Source organism: Mobula birostris, chromosome 4 (assembly GCF_030028105.1).
Source record: "Mobula birostris isolate sMobBir1 chromosome 4, sMobBir1.hap1, whole genome shotgun sequence".
NCBI lineage: Eukaryota > Metazoa > Chordata > Chondrichthyes > Myliobatiformes > Myliobatidae > Mobula > Mobula birostris.
Genome location: NC_092373.1, coordinates 69,486,287 through 69,501,037, shown reverse-complemented (window position 1 = coordinate 69,501,037; position 14,751 = coordinate 69,486,287).

Sequence of the window (14,751 nt, the reverse complement as noted above, 5' to 3'; positions counted from 1 at the left end):
CAGTTATAATCATTACCTGTGACGATCTTGTTTTTTCATGACATCCTCAATACACCTTTTAATTTCTGATGGGGTGTTATATTTGTTTCAACATTTCAAAGTTAGATTCACAATGAAAAGTGCATGGGGAACTAAAAGAAATCAAACTAGCTCTGGAGTGCTGTTCTCATTTCCTCTTTATTTCCAACTCACTTGAAGTTGAATGTTAGAGAGTCCTTGAGAAAATCCAGCCAATATCTCCCACGTAGAATTTATAACTGCATGCAGACTTTTAAGAAGGAACAAAGCAAAGTATTGGCAAGGTGATGCAGAAAGGGGGTAATGTGTTCCTGTTCTGGGTCAAGATGCCCCTACTCAAACATAGTAATAAGTTGCTGCTGGCATCAGTATTAAAATTACATTCTTTATTAATGCATTTAAGAACTTTATTATTTACACTTAACTGTGTTTAAATCTTATTTTAAGGTGTAACAGGTAGCTTGCATTCATAAATTCCCTTCTCCAGTAATCCTAGCAACACTTTGCAACCTAAAGGATGCTGTTAGCTCTCCAACTCTCTGCCCCTTTACTCTACTGGTACTTCCCATTACATCATTTCCTGTCTCTGCCTGCAAATTTGCATATTGAAGGTTAAGTGACTTAATAAGTGGTACTTCTCTCTTTATAAGTGTTCAGCTGAGAAACTTAATGAATTGCAGCAGATAATTACTAATCATATTTTTAAAAATTGCTAGGTCAGCTCAAATGCCTTATCTGCTGATTTTCCCCCTCATTAAATGTTTAGTATAGTTATCTGTTGATTGTTCTCAATTAAAATGTTACTTCTTAACCAATGTGTCAGCTCTGGATCTGCTCGTTGCTCTCCTCCTTTAGTTGATTTAACAGCTACCACCAAAACTTGAGAAATCTAGACTGCTGTGCCAATTCATAACTTCACAGTTGGAGGTGCTGATTGATGAGATGGTGAGGTTAGGCTCTGTCTGCAGTCTTTGGTGAAAGTGAAAGAAATTATATTGAAGGACTCTTGGGAAATTATCCCTGGGGACTTTGTTCTTCAATCAATATCACTAATAATTTATCTGATCATCATTTGCTGTGTGGAATCAGCTGTTATAGTACATAAATTACGAAAGTGTGGATTGGCCATAGAGTACTTAGTGACATTCTGAAATTGTGCAAAAAGCGGTGCAAGCTTATGCCCTTCATAATGAACCTTAGTCCATTCCAAGTGACTTATATTGTAGTCTATTGCATATGATTCATTCATTCATTGAATGAATAAGTACTGTCTGCTGGAAATGATAACCAAATTTTGGTAGCTTTCTTTCTTGTGGCTATTATCCTATTGAATGGATGAGTAGTCCTGAGGAGGTTTATGTCTGCCTGCATCTTGTATTCTTACATTCTTGCATGCATGCAATGAATCATATCCATATCAACATCTGAATCTGCTGTCAATGCTGTAATATACAGAATTTTACACCATGGTAAACTAAACCCATGAATTGATCATGAATACTATCTTATTCTAAAGTAGTATTAAGCATTGAAGATTAACTGTCATTTTGAAAACGGCTGCAAAATTATTATGGATTATGTTCCTTTTCAATATGACCGGGCTATTAATGGGTTTTACAAGTTGATATATAAATCACTTGATATTTTTATCCCTCTCTTCAGCCTATGAATTGACATGAGAAATCTTTAAACTTTTATTGAGTGTTTGTATGAATAATTTTGCTAAAATGTTGAACTTCATGTGAAAAAATGATCTTTAATACTATTTCATTTTGAAGGCTTTGTGACGTTGAGTCTTTTGTACAGTATTGATTTTCTGCCAAGAAATTTCCTGAAATTGTCATTTACTGCTTTGATTCTTTCTTTAATAACTAAATTATTTGGCAGTCCTTTGGCGATCTTTCTGTGTTTGTCTGTCCATAATGATGGAAAGGGAGAAACAAATGTGAGAAAAATTTAAGAACATTAATACTGAGGCAATGCAACATGGTAAATTTTAAGTGAAATTGCAACCTGATTCATGATTTACATTTAATAAATGAAACTACTATTTATGGTTTCACTTATTAAAGGCATATCATGATGTTATAATCATACTTTCACATCATCAGTCATGCAACCTGGGGTCATTGGGCGTTTTGGGTTTTTGATCATTAGACACCCTTTCCGAGGCATTTGGGTTAGGGTTAGGGTTAGGTTGAGAGTACGTGGGCAGTGGGTGAATCATCCCTCTTGTGCTTGTTGATCTGGTCACTTGAGATTCAGTGTCATGCAACCCTGCCACTTTGAACCGGCCCACACCTTCATTAACCAGGTCCAGCACTTGCCTTTATTGGATCTTACTTCAAAAAGGCAACAATTATAAAAGTGGCTAAAAGGAACAATGTGCGCTGCCTTAATGACTATTGCTCGGTAGCACTCACATCAACAGTAATGAAATGCTTTGAAAGATTGGTTATGACTAGACTGAACTCCTGCCTCAGCAAGGACCTGGGCCCATTGCAATTTGCCTATCACCACAATAGGTAAATGGCAGACGCAATGTCAATGGCTCTCCACACGGCTTTAGACCACCGAGACAACACAAACACTCACACCAGGGTGCTGTTCATTGAGTATAGCTCAGCATTTAATACCATCATTCCCACAATCCTGATTGAGAAGTTGAAGAACCTGGGCCTCTGTACCTCCCTCTGCAATTGGATCCTTGACTTCACCAGAAGAACACAGTCTGTGCAGATTGGTGATAACATATCCTCCACACTGACAATCAACACTGGCACACCTCAGGCATGTGTGCTTAGCACACTGCTCTACTCTCTGTATACACATGTCTGTGTGGTTAGGCATAGGTCAAATACCATCTACAAATTTGCTGATGATACAACCATTGTCGGTAGAATTTCAGGTGGCGACAAGAGGGCGTACAGGAATGTGATATGCCAACTAGTGGAATGGTGCAGCAGCAACAACATGGCACTCAGCATCAGTAAGATGAAAGAGCTGATTGTGGACTTCAGGAAGGGTAAGACGAAGGAACACATACCAATCCTCCTAGAGGGATCAGAAGTGGAGAGAGTGAGCAGCTTCAAGTTCCTGGGTGTCAAGCCTCTGAGGATCCAACCTGGTCCCAACATATTAATGTAGTTATAAAGAAGGCAAGACAGCAGCTATATTTTATTAGGAGTTTGAAGAGATTTTGCTGTGTCAACAAATACACTTAAAAACTTCTATAGTTGTACCTTGGAGAGTATTCTGACAGGCTGCATCACTGTCTGGTATGGAGGGGCTACTGCACAGGACCGAAAGAAACTGCAGAAAGTTGTAAATCTAGTCATCTCCATCTTAGGCACTAGCCTACAAAGTACCCAGGACATCTTCAGGGAGTGGTGTCTCAGAAAAGCAGCGTCCGTTATTAAGGACCTCCAGCACCCAGGGAGTGCCCTTTTCTCACTGTTACCATCAGGTAGGAGATACAGAAACCTGAAGGCACACACTCAGTGATTCAGGAACAGCTTCTTCCCCTCTACAATCCGATTCCAAAATCGGCATTGAAGTTTGGACGCTACCTCACTTTTTTAATATACAGTATTTCTGTTTTTACACATTAAAACATCTATTTAATATATGTTATTTATTTATTTCTTTTTTATTATTATGTTTTATTTTATTATTATTTTTTTTTCTCTCTCTGCTAGATTATGTATTGCATTGAACTGCTGCTGCTAAGTTAACGAATTTCACATCACATGCTGGTGATAATAAACCTGATTCAGATTCTGATTTTATACAACTGGACTGTTATTTAATTGTTCTACTGACATGCCAGTCAAATTGCTCTGATTGATCGGCGTTGAGTATGCCACTAAAAGCAAAATGAAAAATTATGTTTCATACTGATTTTTTTTTCAGTAAAATTAATAGGATTGTTTCACACAAAATTCACAAACATCACCCTTGTGAAAATGACAGGGTAGAAATCCCCTGGTGCACACACCTAAAATTGGAGACTGCTTTCCATATAATTGGGATGGGTTTCTTAGCTAATGTGGACCATCAGATCCTGCAAAGGCCACGCACTCGTCTGAGCTTGCTCAGGTAAGGCAGAGTAGAGTCCCCTAAAGATCTTAATGAGCCAATGTGAAACTTCCTTATCGACTGCAGTTCCCACTGCAAAGACGCTACCAAAATAATGTAATCAACTGTGATATATGTCTACTTGCTGCTAAAGACAAAAGCTGTCATAAGGCTTGTGAATTCCATCTACCATAAGAGACTATGTCATGCAGTTATATCTTGTGAAATTGTTTGCTTTTTGCTTATACTTCAAGACTGATTGTCACAATACAATGTCGTCTTTATATTAACCTGTGTATCTAAGTGAGTGAATGAATTAAGAAGGTGGATATCAAAGTCTGAGTGATTTAGTAATTAAAGAAAATCTAAAGCATTTTAAAAAATAGTTCAGAAGGACTCACATACATGACACTGACAAGAAAGTGGAAAGTAAAGCAGGCAAAAACAATAGGTAAACATGGGGGAACTTGCAAATTTACAAACCAGTGGGGAAACAGAAAGCATTCCTCGAAAACAAAACAAGATTAGTTCATACAAAATCTTCTCTTTGGAGGTGATGACAGAAACAGTACAAATGGGATCTCAAGAAATACAATAAGGTACAAGAGGTGTTTGGTATTTATGTGCAGCGCTTGGACAACATTGTAGAGGCTGCAGGCAATAAAGAGAAATGAAATGAAGTCTGTAAAGGAAAAAGAGTTAATGAGTAGAGGGCTGCCTCTTCATGTACCTCACACCAGCAAACTTGATAGTACCATTTGATGAAATTGATGACAATGTAAAGGCATAGTTCAGACCTAGCTTTATTTGAAAAAATTCAGAGCTAGCACTGCTGAGTATGTGTAACAAGATGCTCAAGTAGGGAATTAGGGATTACATTTTTTAAGTCTGAGGGATTTAGCACAGCAATGTAACTGGATGGAATGTTTAGGGACAGATTAGTGTGTTGTACTTGTAACTAGAGAATACAGTCCAAAATATATGACATGCTGGACATTATTTTGAAGAAGATGATAAAGTTAGGAATTTGAAGGAAAAGGCAGAGTGGAGTTTTGGTCAAGACTGGATGGAGTCGAAGCAGGTAAAGGAAGGATGGACAGGTCTTTCCCTCCAGATTCATAATCATGGGTTTGAAGCGGAACCATGAGTCAGCACTTGCAAAAGATGCCGCAATGGGGAAGGTGTACAGCCCAATAAGGAGCTCAGATATTGGATAAGTCACTGTTGAGGCAAGGACAGAGCAAACAATAGGAATGTTGCTCCAGAACTGCCAACAGAGGTAGGTCGGTTGTTCTGAATAAATGATTGCTTGGATCATGAAGAATGAGTCGAGAGGAGTATATCGTTAAAGATCTGCTGTCCTAAATAAAAGTGAAAATGGATAGATGACGCTCTATAATGCTTGTGAAGAATCTGAACCTTGGCAAATAAATCAGTGTCAACCTTTTTGTGCATCAAAAGACTGCCCTAGATGCCCAGAATGAATCAAATAAGACATTTGTGTATTTTGTGATTGAAGCACCTTCAATTACTCCAAAAGACTGAGGTTTGGTAAAATACTGAAAGGCTTTTATTTGCTGTACAATACGACCTCCACAGTGAGTGTCTGCCCCTGGACTGAGGGGGAGGGGCAAGGCGAACACCTTTATACAGGACTCTGTGGGAGGAGCCACGGGGCAGTCAGCAGAGGGGTGTGTCCAGACAGGCAACCGAGTTACAACATATATACATGGTTTACCACAGTGATTTAGAAGCTTGTAGAGATATCAATTTAATTTAACAGATGAAACTGAGGCTGTTGTGCATATTGGAAAGCAAGGTCCACATCTAGTCTGAGTGGAATAACACACAAGATTCAATGTGATGTTATTGCAACCACCAGAATAAGGTAAAAATATTAAAACTCACAGAGTAGCCATTGAAATGTCCGTCCCCATTAACTTGATAATAGGTTTAGAGCTCTTAACCAGTTGAGAGCAGAATCCATTGTGTTACAGCAACAATATTGGGAACCAAGACATGTAGTAAATCATTTCTAAGAGGCAGAAACTGATTAACACTGATAATATCAGCAGAACTTGCCATCAACTTAGGCTGGAAAATTCATTTTGAGATGCTTTGGCCAAACTGAATGATGAACAAAAGCAGAAACAAAATCTGCTCTAAGGTTTCAAAGAAGTGCTCAAAGTGGAAAGCAAGAGAAGAAATGAATGTAGAGGAGCAGCTTAAGAATTGAAGAATCTGAGCTGATTGATGTAAATCACTGCACAGAATTCATGAAATAGGTTCAATGAATCAAGAAATTGAAATAGTCAAGAACCAAAGGTTTCTGCAAAGATGTTGATGTGCATCATGGAGAGAAACTCCAGGAAGTTCTAGAACAGAGATGCAGAATAGAGGGATGTCACAAGTAGATCTCTGGTGAAAAGAAAACCTTCAGGGGTTGATATTTTGGGTTTGATTATACTTACATGACTCAAGTTGACCTATGCTAACTTATAAGTGTATAGAAGCCTCACTTTAGATATGCTGATTGGTTAGTACAATACTGTCCATTTTTCTCTAAGGGGAAAATAGCATGGTATATATCAAAGTACAGCTGAAGAAAACTTCTATCTTAAAATTGAGTTGCATGTAACATTATTTGCACCACAGATACAATTCAGTTGGAAAAAGATTGAGATGCCCAGCCACCAGGTCTGTTTGCTGTTTACCGAACCTCTTGCTCATCTGTGGGCTCATCACTCCAGTCACATCATTCCATGCGTAATGACAGTAAAAAGATAGTTAGGTAATAAATACATGATTACATTGAGGTAGTATAAAGGAAAATGGAATATAGAATATTGTGTTACATTTGCAGAGTATAGGCAAATAAAGTGCAAGGAGTTCAATCAGGAAGATTGGGAGATCAGGATTTCAAGAGTTGAATTAGCATGGGGACATGGTGCTGAGGTGGTAGATCGGCTCAAATCCTGCTGAGTTGCTGAGACCAAGCCCTGAATATACTTTGTACCTGACCCCGGATTTATGTTCCTTGGGGTTCTTTGACCAAGGAATTAGATTTGAGTATGCATTCTGTATTTTATTTTTTCTCTTTAGTTTATTCTATAAGTATACTTTTAATTAATAAATAACAATTTCATGTTTTAACTTCATCAAATTTTCTTTAATTTTTAACAATATTTTTAAACTATTTTATAAAGTTATTTTTTCCAACAGTTTCAAAATGTTTCTCAACATCAGAAACATTTGGAGACGATGAAAAGACCCTCAAATCACCAGAAGTTGCCAATTACGAGAACGAGGGGCCACAGTTTGAGGATAGAGGGGAAGCCTTTTAGGACCGAGATTAGGAAAAACTTCTTCACACAGAGAGTGGTGAATCTGTGGAATTCTCTGCCACAGGAAACAGTTGAGGCCAGTTCATTGGCTATATTTAAGAGGGAGTTAGATATGGCCCTTGTGGCTATGGGGGTCAGGGGGTATGGAGGGAAGGCTGGGGCGGGGTTCTGAGTTGGATGATCAGCCATGATCATAATAAATGGCAGTGCAGGCTCGAAGGGCCGAATGGCCTACTCCTGCACCTATTTTCTATGTTTCTATGTTATCAGTAAAACACCAAGACTGTAAGACTGCCTGAATCCAGTTACCAAAATGTGCTGCTGTGGTAATGCTGCCAGCAGCGCTTTGGGAGTGTGGTGGCTACTGTACTTCAACGTGGCTATGGGATTACAGTGTCCAAGTGCAGAATGCTTACTATCTTGCTTACTAAATGCTTTGCGGCTATGTGAGTGAATGTGTGACAGTGATACTCAGGTCACCAGACCTGTCCTCGCCTGTTCCCTCCAGAAGTGGAGGTCTTGCTCCAAGAAAGTTATGAGGCCTTTGAAAAATTAAACATTTTAAATAGTGTGATATCAAATAAGAGCTCCAGAAATCCTTGTGAGATAAATTTCCCAAGAAAGCCCAAAAATATTTGATCCATGGTGTTTGAGGGATCTAAAGGTTCAGTTCAACTGTCCAGGCAACTAGAAAAGCCAAAAGTTGACCTGTATCTGGTTCTTTAAAGTCCAGGAATACTTAAGCCAATTATTTTTTTTTTGATACTGAACAAACCATTGAGCTCCTAATTGCCAAACTATGGTTCAAGAAATAAAATGTTTAATCGCTTTGGTAGAACAGCACATAATGTTGTTGAAGGTATCTCTTAATTTAAAAAAACATTGGGACACCAGAAATTGGAGCAGGGTTAGGTTATTTACCCCCTTGAGCCTGCACCACCTTACAAAAAGTTCCTGGTTAATCTCTGACCTGGAGCACCTTTCTCCTGCACAAATCTAGAACCTGTGATTCCTCTTATATCTATATATATGTTGTTCGTCCATCGTTGACGTCGATGAGGACCTCGACACCATTATGATGGTGTCGAGACTAGCGCGTGATTTGGTTTTAAGTGAGGGAGAGTTGCACAGCATCAGCCTCACTCTCTCTTCCCAATTCCCATCTGGATCCAGTGGCAAGACAGAGTCTAGACGGCTGGAGATGGGACTAGACGCAGATGATGACCAGGACGTCTTCTGTGTCTTGTCCTGCTCTATACATTCCATGACGCTTGCAGAGACCGCCTTCTTGACCGTTGGACCTTCCATAGGTCTTGTCTGCTCAATCCGCCGGAGTCTGTCTTCACATGCTGGGGTAGACAACTCCCTATCACACCGAGGGTTTGAGACCCGTCGGCTACCCTCACCTGGTTTAGCCGGCTTGTCGAAGCCGTTGCCCGGGGTGTGGCCGCTGTCGCATGCAAACAGCTATGGGGAGCCACAGGTGAGAGCTGAGTGCCAGGTGGGGACCAAAGGTGGACTAAAATCTATAAATCTATTGACCTATATTTTGCATGCAACCAATGACTGAGCTTCTGTTTCCCTCTCTCACTAATCTCCTTACCTACTCATCACCTCCCTGTGGTGCTGTTCCCCCTTCCCTTTCTCACATCGTCCTCTACCCTCTACTATCAGATTCCCTCTTCTGTGACCCATTATCTCTTTCACCTGTCAGCTTCCCAGCTCTTTACTTCACCCTTCCACCTCTCCTGATTTCACCAATCATCTACCTCCTTGTACTTCTTTCTCCCCTCAACCCACCTTCTTGCTCTAACATCCCAACTTTTCACCAATCCTGATGAAGGGTCTCAGCCCAAAACGTCGACTGTACTCTTTTCCATGGATGCTGCCTGGCCTGATGAGTTCCTCCAGCATTTTGTGTGTGTTGCTTGGATTTCCAGCATCTATAGATTTTACTGTCTTACTGTCAGTACTTGCCTGCAGAGCAGGAGATCGCAGAGTGAGTTGGAGACAGCTCCTTATGGACATTACTCAGCAGTTTTAAAAAGCGAGCGTGCCCTATTGGGATTTGTCTGCGGAGTCGCAGATTGCTTGGGTTAATAGTAATTAGGGTTAATTAGCAAGGGCCAATAAAAAGTAGTGGGGTTTGAGTGCAGCGGCCATTGTGTGAGTGGACAGTGTTATTGCAGTCAGACTTTGGCTCAACAAGCTCAGACGAGAACAGGCGCAGGTTGGAACTTAACTTTGGTGGCAGAACAGGTGTAGGCAGGATGGTAGTTCAGGCAGTGAAATACTCCAGTGAGCTGTGGGATTTCAGAGTACCTAATGGCCTCCTGATGACTACAACTCCAGGAAGTGCACCCTACTTCAGTTCCTGACTGACAAGGTCAAGGAACTGGAGATGGAGCTGAATGAACTTAGGACTAGCTGGGAAACTGAAAACTTCAAAGATGAGTCTTTTACTGGGGTGGCTTACACCCAGGGTGCAGGCTTCAGATAGTCATAGTCATAGTCATACTTTAATGATCCCGGGGGAAATTGGTTTTCGTTACAGTTGCTCCATAAATAATAAATAGTAATAGAACCATAAATAGTTAAATAGTAATATGTAAATTATGCCAGTAAATTATGAAATAAGTCCAGGACCAGCCTATCGGCTCAGGGTGTCTGACCCTCCAAGGGTCCACAGGCAGGAATGACTTCCTATGACGCTCAGTGCTGCATCTCGGTGGAATGAGGCTCTGGCTGAATGTACTCCTGTGCCCACCCAGTACATTATGTAGTGGATGGGAGACATTGACCAAGATGGCATGCAGCTTAGACAACATCCTCTTTTCAGACACCACCGTGAGAGAGTCCAGTTCCATCCCCACAACATCACTGGCCTTACGAATGAGTTTGTTGATTCTGTTGGTGTCTGCCACCCTCAGCCTGCTGCCCCAGCACACAACAGCAAACATGATAGCACTGGCCACCACAGACACGTAGAACATCCTCAGCATTGTCCGGCAGATGTTAAAGGACCTCAGTCTCCTCAGGAAATAGAGATGGCTCTGACCCTTCTTGTAGACAGCCTCAGTGTTCTTTGATGAGTCCAGTTTATTGTCAATTCACATCCCCAGGTATTTGTAATCCTCCACCATGTCCACACTGACCCCCTGGATGGAAACAGCGGTCACCGGTACCTTAGCTCTCCTCAGGTCTACCACCAGCTCCTTAGTCTTTTTCACATTAAGCTGCAGATAATTCTGCTCACACCATGTGACAAAGTTTCCTACTGTAGCCCTGTACTCAGCCTCATCTCCCTTACTGGTGCATCCAACTATGGCAGGGTCATCCGAAAACTTGAAGATTTCAAGACTCTGTGCAGTAGTTGAAGTCCGAGGTGTAAATGGTGAAGAGAAAGGGAGACAAGACAGTCCCCTGTGGAGCCCCAGTGCTGCTAATCACTCTGTCGGACACACAGTGTTCCAAGCACACGTACTGTGGTCTGCCAGTCAGGTAATCAAGAATCCATGATACCAGGGAAGCATCCACCTGCATCGCTGTCAGCTTCTCCCCCAGCACAGCAGGGCAGATGGTGTTGAATAGATAGCAAATGGGTGACCACCAGGAGAAGTAAAGGGAGTAATCAGGCTGTGCAGAGTTTCCCTGTGGACATTCCCCTCAGCAACAATTACACCCATTTGGATACTGGGGGGGGAAATGACCTATCACAGCACAGCAGCAGTGGCCAGGCCAGTGGCTCTGAGGTTCAGTAGGGAAGGTTAATTCAGGCAGAAGGGTAGTGATAGGAGACTCTACAGTTAAGGGAATAGACAGGAGATTCCGTGGCTGTGAAAGATAAAGCAAGATGCTGTGCTGCCTCTCAAGTGCTGGGGCCCAGGATGTTTCCGAACAACTGCAAAATATTCTCAAGGGGGAGGGTGAGCAGCCAGAAGTTGTGATACACTTTGGCAGTAATGGCGTAAGTAGAAAGGGGGAAGAGATTTTGTGCAGTGAGTGTAGGAAGTTAAGGAAGATGCTGAAAAGCAGGACGCCCAAGGTAGTGTAATGTGCTAACCAGGGCAGGAATAGGATGATGGTACAGATCAATGAGTGACTGAGCAACTGGTGCAGGGGGATTAGGGGGTTTCAGGTTCTTGGATAATTGGAATCTTTCCTGGGGCGGAGTAACCTGTACAAAAGGAATGGGCTGCAACTAAACTGGAGGGTAGTCAGTGTCCTGGCCAGGAAGGGTTAATATATGAGGAATGTTTGATGGCTCTGGACCTGTACTTGCTGGAGTTTAGAAGAATGAGGGGGATCTCATTGAAACCTATCGAATATTGGAAGGCCTGGACAGAGTAGATGTGGAGAGAATGTATCCTATAATGGACGAGTCTAGCACAGCCTCAGAATAGAGAGACATCCATTTACAGCAGAGATGAGATGGAGTTTCTTTAGCCAGAGGATGGTGAATCTGCGGAATTCATTGCCACGGACAGCTGTGGAGGCCAAGTCAATGAATGTATTTAAAGTAGAGATTGATAGATTCCTGATTAGTCAGGGCATCAAAGGTTACAGGGAGAAGGTAGGAGAATGGGGATGGGGACAATAATAAATCAGCCATGATCAAATGGCAGAACAGACTCGATGGGCCGAGTGGCCTAATTCTGCTTCTATGTCTTATGGTCTTATGACCTATAATCTTCGTTTTAGAGTCCTCTGTCAGAGAAATATACATTTCAGCAGAAGATAAACTGAAAAGGATTGGGGTTGATATTTATCTATTTTTCTATTGAGATACAATGCAGAGTAGGTGCATCCATCTCTTCAAGCCATGCCACCCAGCAACCCCTAATTTAAACCTAGCCTTATCACACGACAATCTACAATAACCAATTAACCTACCAATCAGTACGTCTTTGGACTGTGGGAGGAAACTGGAGCATGTGGAGGAAACCCATGCAGTCATGGGAAGAATGTACGAACTCCTTACATCAGCGGTGGGAATGTGGGAGTGTGGTATCTTATGAGGCTTAAATTGGTTTGGCATCTTCAAATAGAACTGGATTTTGAATTGCCATTTTGAGTTTGCCTGGCTTGTATGATTCTTCTAGTGTTCGTGAACCTGTGCCCCAGAATTAGTTGATGTGTAATTTCAGCACTCTACGCAGCTGGACAAATAACCCACACATAATTTCCAAAGCATCATGTAGCTTGGGTGTTTTCTGGCGTTTTTAGAAAGAATCTTTTAAGGAGTGGCACTGCAAATCTAAAACAAGTCCATATGGGACAAGTTTAACACTGCTTGACCTGTGATAAATTGGATGGATGACTAAAATGAAAACTAACCAAACAACGTCATTTTCTGTCTTTTTTAATCTTTTTTGTTGGACAGAAGCTGACTTAATAGGGAACATGAAATGCAAGTCAGGTTCTGATTAAATCATAGTTATCAAGTTCCATTTACCCAGTTGCCCAAGAGCTAATGTCCCAATTTTCCCAAAACCGAAGTGTTTGGGATAAAGGACAATGGCGAATGCATGTAATTAACCATATAACATATAACCATATAACAATTACAGCACGGAAAAAGGCCACCTCGGCCCTTCTAGTCCATGCCAAACTCTTACTCTCACCTAGTCCCACCGACTTGCACTCAGCCCATAACCCTCCATTCCTTTCCTGTCCATATAGCTATTCAATTTAACTTTAAATGACAACATCGAACCTGCCTCAACCACTTCTGCTGGAAACTTGTTCCACACAGCTACCACTGTCTGAGTAAAGAAGTTCCCCCTCGTTACCCCTAAACTTTTGCCCTTTAACTCTCAACTCATGTCCTCTTGTTTGAATCTCCCCCATTCTCAATGGAAAAAGCCTATCCACGTCAACTCTATCTATCCCCCTCATAATTTCAAATACCTCTATCAAGACCCTCCTCAACCTTCCTCGCTCCAAAGAATAAAGACCCAACTTGTTCAACCTTTCTCTGTAACTTAGGAGATGAAACCCAGGTAATTAAGTCACATATCATCTCTACTCATTTTAATTAGTGAAAACATGCTCAAGAAGTTAAAAGGCTAAATCATGTTTCTGTGTTCCTATGAAAAATTGGGGGACTGAAGAAATAATGTTTTAAACCTTTCTTTGTTTTAAGAAAATCTTACCTTTCCATTGAAAAGAAGGGATCCCCCTGACCGTCACATGGAATATTTCTTCTTTCCTACCCTCTTCAAACTTGCTGCATCCATAAATCTGCTTCAAGTCTCTTTCTTCAATCTGATTGAATACCAAAGATCATTTCTTCTTTTCCCTGCTTGTGATTTAAGCAATTAAATAAGGACCAGGAATTAAACTCAGCTAGTTAGTGTTCTGAAGTGAGTTGGTTTATACTCAGTCTTCATTCTGTCTGGCTGTTTCTCATCCTGTGTTAAAATCAAAAGATTTGGAAGAAAAACTTCATGCCAGGTTCTTGATCCTGATCCTTTTTCACTTATTTTCATTACAATTTCACGAATTCTAGGAAATGTATTAATTTCTTGCTGGCTGTTTGGCTTCAGTAGTGTAGCCAGCTCCCTGTCTGAAAAATGACCAATATATAAAATCAGTTTTATATACGAGGGATGATTGATAAGTTCATGGCCTACAGTAGAATGAGTCAATTGTAGAAAACCTAGCACATTTGTTTTCAACATAATCCCCTCCTACATTTACACACTTAGTCTAGTGGTCCTGAAACATACGGATCTTGGACCTCCAGAAAGTGTCCACAGCAGGGGTGATTGATAAGTTGGTGGCCTAAAGTCGAAAGAGATGAGTTATTAACTTCAAAGAGTTGAACTGCGAGTGCATGTAACGAGAGCTGTATAACGCATCTCCTTCTACGTTAGGCCACAAACTTATCAATCGCCCTTGCTGTGGACACTGCCTGGAGGTCCAAGATCTGTATGCTCCACGACCACTGGACTAAGTATGTAAATGTAGAAGGGGACTATATTGAAAAATAAATGTGCTAGGTTTTCTACAATTGACGCCTTCTACCTTAGGCCATAAATTTATCAATCACCCCTCATAATGTTGCTATGCCACAATAAAGAATTAAATTCAAGAAAATATAATTTTCCTTTATTTCACTTATAATTTAGATTTAGAGAATTAAATTACTCCTGACAACACACCCTGCTTTAAAGATAACCACATTTATACATAATGCCCTTGATTTTCCTGAGAGATCCCAATAATTCCACATGACACAGCGAGTATTTCCCTTAATTTAGATCAACTTAACTTGGGCTCATGGTCAAGCATATGCAAAATCACAAAA